A 9,341-nucleotide genomic window follows, 5' to 3' on the forward strand; every position below is an offset into this window, starting at 1 on the left:
GCAATTCTCATTTTAAGATGCACCGTTTAACACAATTATATATGATATATGATCATATTTTGCTTTACTGTGTTCACCACTGAACAACTTTAAGTTCCCAAATCATCCTCATGGGCAAATTTATGTTAGTTTTTGAGAATAACTTGACCCTGACTTGCTAAATTATGTCCATATTTTTGCGCTTAGAGTGCAACGCACGACCTTTCAAACATAAGTTCTACTACCATCCAACGTGAAAGCACAAAAGCAGGACAAAAACAAGACCAGCACACAGTAAATAAAGAAGCACAACACAGTAAAAGCTATCTTACCTTTTCTCCTCTCTGGATGTACGGGATTCCTGGAAGACTGTTGAAGCGATGCCCTTTACTGTATGTTGAAATCTGCTGAGATTGAGAAACAGAGACAGCTCTGTATTACTCAAACGGATTACATAACTATAATTGTGCTGTGCAGGTCCCCACCAACATGGTGAGTGGGTCCTGTCAACTCAAGGATATTTCCTTCCACGAGTGTGTGGTTTATCAGTGGAAAGATAAGTCATGGACGGGCTCCTATAAATCCTGCACGAACCCAAGTGTAAGTTGTCCATTTAAATTTTAGTCTGTCACTTCTCACCAGGCACCTGTCACAGCCTGTTGGAGTAATATTTCACTGCAAAGATACAGTACAGGGAAAACAATGTTGACACGTGGCACTACAGAAGATATTTCACCACACTGTAACAATTATTTAGTGATGACAACTCAGATGAGGGTACCTCTGTCAGGAAAGGGACAAACTTTTTTACAGCAGTATGTTGTTGCTTGTTGCTTAGTGGTATTTAAATGTACAACAATTATTTTGATCTGTCAGATTTAAAGGCCAAGCCACACAAGTTTTGTTAATAATCCTGGCTGATTAGTCAGGTTGAAGTATGGTAGAGCTACGCTGGGAGTGGCATGATGTCACCAAACTCTAAGGGCACATTCACACCATGATAGTCCAGGGGGACTCGGTTCAATTGGACGGGGAATGCTGAAAAATGCTACACATTCATTTGGTTCGGTTCACTTTCACACTGCACTTTTTAAAGTGGACCAAACCACCTGGACAACATTGCGCAGTTATTGTCCGAAATGTCCAGTGACCAGGAAGAAAAAAAAGCATGAGGAAGAAGAAAACCCGGCTCATCGTTTGGCCAGGACCGAAAACGGAAATCCATCCCCTCCCACTTTCCCTTTTTTTTTTCTACCCAAAATACACTGTGCTCTACGCCACTTACTCTCTTTGGTTCGCTGGACAGTCCGTTTGCATTTCCCACTGTAAGCGAACCACACCAGACCCCCAGTTTTCAAGCGGACCAGAGTTCACTCGTTTGGTCCGCACCAGAGTTCGAATGAGCGTTCACACCACTCCAAACGAACCGAACTATCTTTGGAAGCGGACCAGGGTTCGTTTAAAGCAGACCAAATAGCATCAAGAATGATGACACTGTCAGTTGTCCCACCCCAGGTGAATCAAAACTAAGACGAGAGTAAGGGAGATGTCAATCAAGCACAGTCCTCGTAGTCCTGAGAAAAGGTCAAAGACGCCAAATCCAATTGCCAGAATAAGGGCACGATCACGCAAAATAACACTATTTAATATCTAATAACACTAGCAAAGATATGCCTCCTGCTCAATTCCATTCAATCCAAACAAGAGATAAATATAACACTCACTTCCAGTGGCAAAGCAAACTGGAAGTTCAACTAAATAAATAAGATGTGTCTGTTCATTACAAGTATCAAACCACTGGAACAGCGGCCATGATTAAGTGCTGCTGAGCACTGCAGCCAGGGTTAAGTGCAGAAAAACATATTTACTGCACCTGAAACAAAGGGACGTTTAAACCTGTTGCTCAGTTCATGGGGAAAACAGATAATTCAATTTTTTTTTGCTCTCTCATGATTGAATACACAAGGCTAATCTGTGCGGTTGAAGCCTTAAGTAGCAATATTCGTCTATTCATCTATTGTTACTTTTGATTATTGCTATAAAATGTAAAATAATGCCTGTCACAAGCGTTGCACATCATGTCTTCACTGCTCATTTTGTCATACAGACTGAAGCTGTAACATGTAATTGTCACTTGATAACAATTTAAGTGATTAGCTCAGGGTGTCTACAGGTATTAGACACTTAAATTTAATGCTTTTAAGACCTTCTTCATGATCATTTCTGACCAAATTTAAGACAGATTTTTGGACGAATCATCATTTTCTCATTCAAGCATTGCAGGTGAGTATGAAAGTAAGTAGTGTATATGGGTTCCCATGCAGAGGCAGATGTTATGGAGGAATAAGGTAAGAGTGAGGTAAGTTAATCTACATTTTGCCAACAGCTCAGTGTAAGTAAAAAGACGTATTAGTATTCAGTGGTAGATTTAAAGACTTGTAACATCAAAAATGTGGACTTTCATGCAGAAAAACTTGACTCGTTTTGACAAAACAAAATTAAAATATGGATAAATGAAATTAGATAAAATGTTCGTGGCAAATAAAATTCAAATTTAAGACAACTAATTTTAAGGACTAACATTTATAAAATTGAATTTAAGACATTTTATGCAGTTTAAGGAGCTGTAGACAACCTGCTAGCTGTTTTAGTTAGGTTTAGTTTAGCAGTTTATGACTTTATTATACCTGATTAAGTTTAATTATGTCAGTTTATGAGGTAGATAGTTTTTATGTCTTGTCAGTGATTTAGCCTACATCACTCTCACAGGATATGAAGCACTGTTGGGATGGTAAAAGCACAGGACATGAGTTTACTCTGCAACTAGTCTTTACCCTGAGTGTAGTTTCAGATGTTGGAGATATGCAGGTATTGTGTCAATGAAATGTCCTGCTGGACTTTTCAGTGATCTATGATGATTTAAGTTAAAGACAAACAACAGTAGTTTTGTGCAAACCAGGCTACTACATGTCACACCCTACCTGAGAGCACAGCAGACATTTTAAGCGGGCACTGACATGTCCGTGCTGTGCTCTGTATGTTGTCTCAGAAGTCTGGTGTCATTATCTGTCAAAGGAATATACACTTTTTTTTCTTCTAATGTGATTTATGTAACGTTTTTCTGTCGTATTTGCGTATTTCGGTGGAGGTTAATTATTTCACATTACATCACTAATAGAAGTTTAAGAGTCTCGGGTTCGAGAGTCACCAGACTTACATTAAAGGATGGTAGCTAGCCTCAGTTCATGCTTCTCATGTTTTATCATTACATTCTGCGTTCTTTTCCAGTTTTTTCAAATGGAAACACTTACTCAGCGGTTAGCAAAAAGCAGTGACGTAGGTTAGAGCACTGATAATATTTATATTAATATTTATCTCTGATGGGGAACTAAAGCCTTTCCGTAGCTCTCTTCAAAGTCACGACAATCCTTTGACAAAAAAAACAGCAATTTTACCTCGCAGAACACAGGAGTTGCTTGTCTAACGCTGCCTCGATCAGTTAGTTTGTGTTATTGTGTGACTTCTGGACCCAAACTAATGTGGTGTCCACAGCGATAAGAAAAAACAAAAAATGATAACAATAATTATCGCAATATAACTGTGAAAATTGCGAACAAATGTTCAGTAAATCCTCCATATAATTAAACCACCCACACGCTCATAGAGTTGTGCACCTTCAATGGTAAGTTAGCACGTTAGCATGGCTGACTAACCAGCTATTCAATTAGATTGATATGACATAACGTGACTAAACGTAACATGAACGAAAACCTGAGTCACAAAAAGGCACATTAGACTGTAAGGGGGTTTATGTGAAGCAACATCACCATGCAGAAATCTACGTCAGGTTACGTGGAAAAGGAACACTACTGAGGAGCCACAAAATGATAGAGATACCTAAAATAAATTAATAATAATAATAATAATAATAATAATAATAAAAACCTGCCCTTAAACAACACTTAATGCTGTTCTAGAGGTGATTCCACATTCCTCAGAGCATCTTCTAATCATCTGGATTCAAATATATTCTGTTTATTGCACAATAAAATGGATTTGAACCCATTTATCAAGTTGCAACTACATCGCCTCATCCAGGTAGATGGAAATGACATATGTCCTGTTCTTTTTGTAAATCACAAGCAAAATATTAACACATTATTATTGTGAAAATATTGAATACTGCAAAGAAGCATCAGTGTGAACCAATATAATTCAAATTGGATAAATAAAGCAAGGAGAAATATCCACTCCAGCTTCCATCATTCAGAAAAAGAGCTGCAACTTGGGAAATAGGTTAATAATATTTCTTATCACGGAGCATCCAGATGATTAGACGAATCTTTTGAGGATTCTGGAAATACCTTAAGTGATGTTAAATGGCAAAGACTGACAGTAATCTGTAGATCAAATGTAAGAGCACAAAACACAAAAAACTCTGGTACCAACAGGCCACATTTGCCACGGCTCACAGAGAGATGCACACTGGTTCCTGACTGTGGTAACACTCACAAAGGCAACACTTTCTGAAAGCTCACTGTCTTGACATCACACTCAACTCTAAAACTGTTCATTTTGAGTCAGGGAAACTGCGGCTGCTCCTTCCAGAAAAGGGACATCCTCATTAAAGTACCACAAACAGTAGAATAACTTGACTAAGCCTACCAGGGGGGCCCGGGCTCAAAGGCAGTTGAGGCACTCATCTTTTAACTTTAACATCATCAACGCTGTCAAACGAGTCCTTTTTAACCAAAGATTTTAAAGACAGTTCCGTTTAATGTTGCCTGAGTCAAAAGTGTGTCGGAGCGACGCAGATGTATTCGGTTTGATGGCAGCACTCTCCAGAGACCTTGGTGTTATTGATTTGAAATCCAACATCTAAGTCAAAGTTTGAATTCAGTCTTTTAAAGAAGAAAGTGAGACTTATTTTTCAGGTTAGCAACATTTTATAGCACAACAATGTCTATTGTCTGGACCAAGGTTCCTTTTCACAAAAGATGGAGACATTTTTGACATTGTTAAAGCTATATTTGGGAGGTATTCAGTGAGTTATCTGTGACTGTGACCCACATAAAGCTTTAGGAGAAATCTTGAAGCGTAAAAGGTTCAGTGTATACGATTAAGGGGGATATATTTGAAGAAATGGAATATAATGATGATGAATGAGCTGCTTACATCTTTATAGGGAGCAGGTCCTCATCTAAGAAGGTCGCCATGTTGCACCCCTATGTTTCTACAGTAGCCCAGAACAGACAAATCAAATGCTGGATCTAGATGGGGCACACGTCTGCCACCTACTTAGCAAACCCTCCACCATAAGCAGCATCAGAAGAAACACAGATGTGTAACACGAACCTGCTGTATTTAATGTTTTTACAAGTTTTAATCACCCGGTGTCTCATTTATAAAACAATGCGCAGGATCCATACCAGGGCCCGACCGATTTATCGGCCGATTATAGCCATTCGAGAATAATCGGCAAGAAATGATGTCCTTGGTTTTTTTAAATTGAAAAACGTAAAAATTTAATCAGCCAATATATCGGTTATCAGATTTTTTAATTCCATAATATCGGAATCGGCCCCAAAAAATCCATATCGGTCGGACCCTAATCCATACTAAAAATGTACGTACGGACAAAAGCCAAAAATGTCATGGGCCAAAAAAAAACAAACTGACAATTTTTATACTCAGGCCTCCACCTCACCATCTGCATTGCCAAAGTCCCGTCTCCAAAATGTTTGTAGGCATAGGTCAAAGTTTCTCCCACCAAGTCCATTTTTGTAGATAACAACTTTTGCGTGGGAAGTGGCGTACGCCTCTTTCAGGCCTCGTTGTGTGCATACACAATGTCTATAAATGAGACCCCTGGTCCTTTTGTTTTGGAGAGGAAGAGACTTCTGTGGATAATTCAGCTTTCGGTAAAAACCTCCTGAATGTCTCAATCTTAAGTTGTCCGAGCAGGTGCTGGGCTAGCTTCCCATCTCCAACATGCAGTGTTTTTAACTATTTTAATCAACTGGTCCGTTTTGGAGAGGATAACACCTCTACGAATAATTCAACTCCCACTAAAAACGTCCTGAACAATGAACACTGAAGGAATTCCAACTGCTAGAAATTTCAGCTGGTGGCAGTCTGCAATCCTCACCTATATGCCACCTCAAACTGTTTAAGTACAAGATCTGAATACTTCTTCCATCACTGCCTACATATGAATACTGAGCCAACCTATAGAACTAAGAACAACGAATGAAACAATAAATGTTAGGCTTCAAAAGCTCTGAGGCTGAGAAATACCAAATTCTGCCGAAACTGTCAGACATTCAAAACCAAAATGATTTGATCAGTTGGGGGAAACTGAACAGGTATTATCTTCATTTTGATTCCTTAAAACTGTCATGTCTGGGAGGAGTTTAGCTGGTTGCAACCTGCAATCCTTACCACACTGGACGAAATGAATGGGATTTATTTGGTTTTTGTCCTTTAAGAAAAATGACAGCGTTGAACACAAAGGATGTAATCAACAGTGAAGACAATAGGCTTAGACTGTTTCCTTTTCTTAGACATTAAAGTGGATAACATTTAACTTCTTATCTAAAGGAGGAAGAAAGTCATTCAAAACTGTCTTTCCTTGAGGAAGCGTGAAGACACAGTACCTGACATGTGTCTATTGAAGTGAAGTTTAGGTGGAGCCAGGTGTGTCCTGTTTGTGCATTTGTATGTCACAAATCAAGCCAGTGATGCTTTTCTGTCTTGTCTTTTGATTTAAACCTGTATTAAAAGTATATTGCAGGCCTGCACTGTAATGTTAGACATCTCAAGTCATATCTACGGACCAGAAACCACAGTTTTCTTTAAGTTAACGATAAAAGACCGTGATGAAAACTGCTTAAACAATGTGGCAAATCTAAGCTGTCGTAAACAAGTCAGTTCATACGTTATGGGGGTTAATTTAATTAACGACGACGCTAAAGCTAGCTAACACTAACTTAGCTAACAGTTGTTCCAGTAACGGGACACTTTAGTAAATTGACGCTAAGTTATGAGTCTGCTAAAGTGAAATTCAGCAACATATTTGTCAGCAGACAGTCAGTAGCCATGTTTCCATCAGCCTGTTTAGATGCGCAACTAGAAGTATCGCATCGGAAAATTATGATGGAAACGCCAAAATTCGAATTAAAATCCCCTGATTCGCACAAACTAAAATACGCTTGCTTTAGCCGGGTTTTGGTTGATTTGAAAAAATGCTGATTCGCAAAACGGGGGATGGAAACAGTTACGTTCGAATTAAGTCTGACGTAGCGCACCTCTCTCCATGGTGATATCCACCCTCCAGGTCGGGAAGGCGGTAATGCATTTACAAGCTGGTTGCCAACTGCCAGAAAACGTAGAAGAAGAAGAATGCGAGACTTGTTTTGTTTCCGGTTCTGCGGAAAACTCGCACGAGTTCGTAGTTTTCACCAAAGTCCGTACAATTAATGGAAACACACAGGATTCGTATTTCTTTTAATGCGCATTTCCCAATGATTTGAATCACTTTTGGATGGAAACATAGCTAGTGTGTCTTCTGCATTGTCATACTGAGTCCTTAAAACTGTCATGTCTGGGAAAAGTTTAGCTGGCTGCAACCTGCAATCCTCACTACGCTGGACCTTTAAGTGAGGCACACAAATGCGAACAAAACTTCACAATACATGTAATGAATGGAGTGACATTTGGTACTAATAAACATCGCTGGAATACTCCCTCGTACCAAGAAATGAATGGGATTTGTCTGGTTTTTGTCCTTTAAGAAAAATCTTATCTAAAGGAGGAAGAAAGTCATTCAGAGCTGTCTTTCCTTGGTGAAGTGTAAAGATACAGTACCTGACATGTGTCTATTTAAGTGAATGGGGAGTTTAGGTGGAGCCAGGTGTGTCCTGTTTGTGCATTTTAATGTCACAAATCAAGACAGTGATGCTTTTCTGTCTTGTCTTTTGATTTAAACCTGGATTAAAAGTATACTGCAGGCCTGCACTGTAACGTTAGACCTCTCCTATATGACTTTATGGGCCTCAGCAAACGTATATATGAATTATACTGTCATTTATGAAGCATAATGGGTACAAAAGTCAAAACAACTGACTCGAAATTAAAGTTTTGTTTGAGTTAATGATAAAAGACCGTGATGAAAACTGCTTAAACAACGTGGCGAATCTCAGCTGTCGTAAACAAGTTCATACGTTATGGGGGTTATTTTAATTAACGACGACGCTAAAGCTAGCTAACACTAACTTAGCTAACAGTTGTTCCAGTAACGGGACACTTTGTGAGTTATGACTCTGCTAAAAGTGAAATTCAGCGACATATTTGTCAGCAGACAGTCGGGGTCTCTCTCTCATGTCTCTCCGGTGACAGTGTGTCTTCCGCATTGCTCAGCAGCAGACCACTTGGCTAAAAACAGACACACCAGAGACGCCCAGAAAACTTGACGGTTCACAATGTCTTATATTTTCACCGCCTGACTGAGCCTAGCTGGGCACAAGCTACCGACAAGTTAGCTTTGTTAGTATCCTCATGTAACATTAGCAGCAGCCAAGGCTACCGTGCGAGTCCACGCCCTCATTGTGAACTCAGTCCGAGCTACAGTAAAATCCATATCACAGCCCAACAAGGCCGAACAAACTGGAGACGAGCCGCAGCTCCAACACCGGGTTTACCGGGCATACCTTCAGTCACAGCGGGTCAAACACAGCCGATAGTCGCAGGTATCTCTGAAGCGCCGGGAGAGTGCTCGGTAGTTTCGCTTACCTCGCTTTCTAGGAAACCTAACAGAGGTTCAAATCCCACCAAAAAAAGTGAAACTTCTTGATCCAAATTCTGGGAGAGTTGTAGGCAGTGACGTCACGCTCTGAAATTCCAGCCGTCTCAGGGAGTTGAGAGGTTTGCCCATGTAAGGCAGCAGGCCAGCGGTGACACCGAGCACCCGGGACGGCCTGTTGGTTGTTTACACAGGGATGTATGTATGCAACAGGACAATCTGCATAACTAAATGCAGTTTCCCCTTTTCTTTTCTCAGCATTCACTTTACCAGTAAATTATATTTGTCATGGTATAAATACTCACTGACCTTTACCATGTTGATATCATCACTACATATATGATCATATCCACCCACTTCATGTATATTAAAAAACTGTTATATTAATCAGCCCATACTAATTCCAGCACCCTTTGCGCTACTGCATTACTGTTTATAATTTCATTGTAGGCTATACAGACACTTTGTAAATATATACTTATATCTGTACATAGCAGTCAAATGTTTATGTTTACCTTGTCCAGTTTTGTTGTCCTTGCTTTAGTCTGTTTGTGACATGTGT

General features: G+C 39.7%; 1 protein-coding gene across 4 annotated transcripts in view; it reads right to left on the reverse strand.

The window, feature by feature from the left end:
- lpp (LIM domain containing preferred translocation partner in lipoma) overlaps positions 1–8,926 on the reverse strand; it is a 242,475-nt gene extending 233,549 nt beyond the window's left edge. The window contains exons 1-2 of one of the 4 annotated variants that reach the window (XM_050054771.1): positions 8,770–8,926; positions 312–383 (exon numbers count right to left, since the gene is read on the reverse strand). The gene's annotated coding sequence lies outside the window, so the exon portion shown is untranslated. Of the gene's footprint in view, positions 1–311; positions 387–8,687 lie in introns of all 4 variants that reach the window. The other 3 variants (XM_050054769.1, XM_050054773.1, XM_050054770.1) reach the window with 3 other exon arrangements.
- Between the last annotated feature and the right edge of the window lie 415 nt (positions 8,927–9,341).

This window comes from Epinephelus moara, chromosome 10 (genome assembly GCF_006386435.1).
Source record: "Epinephelus moara isolate mb chromosome 10, YSFRI_EMoa_1.0, whole genome shotgun sequence".
NCBI classification, from domain to species: Eukaryota; Metazoa; Chordata; class Actinopteri; order Perciformes; family Serranidae; genus Epinephelus; species Epinephelus moara.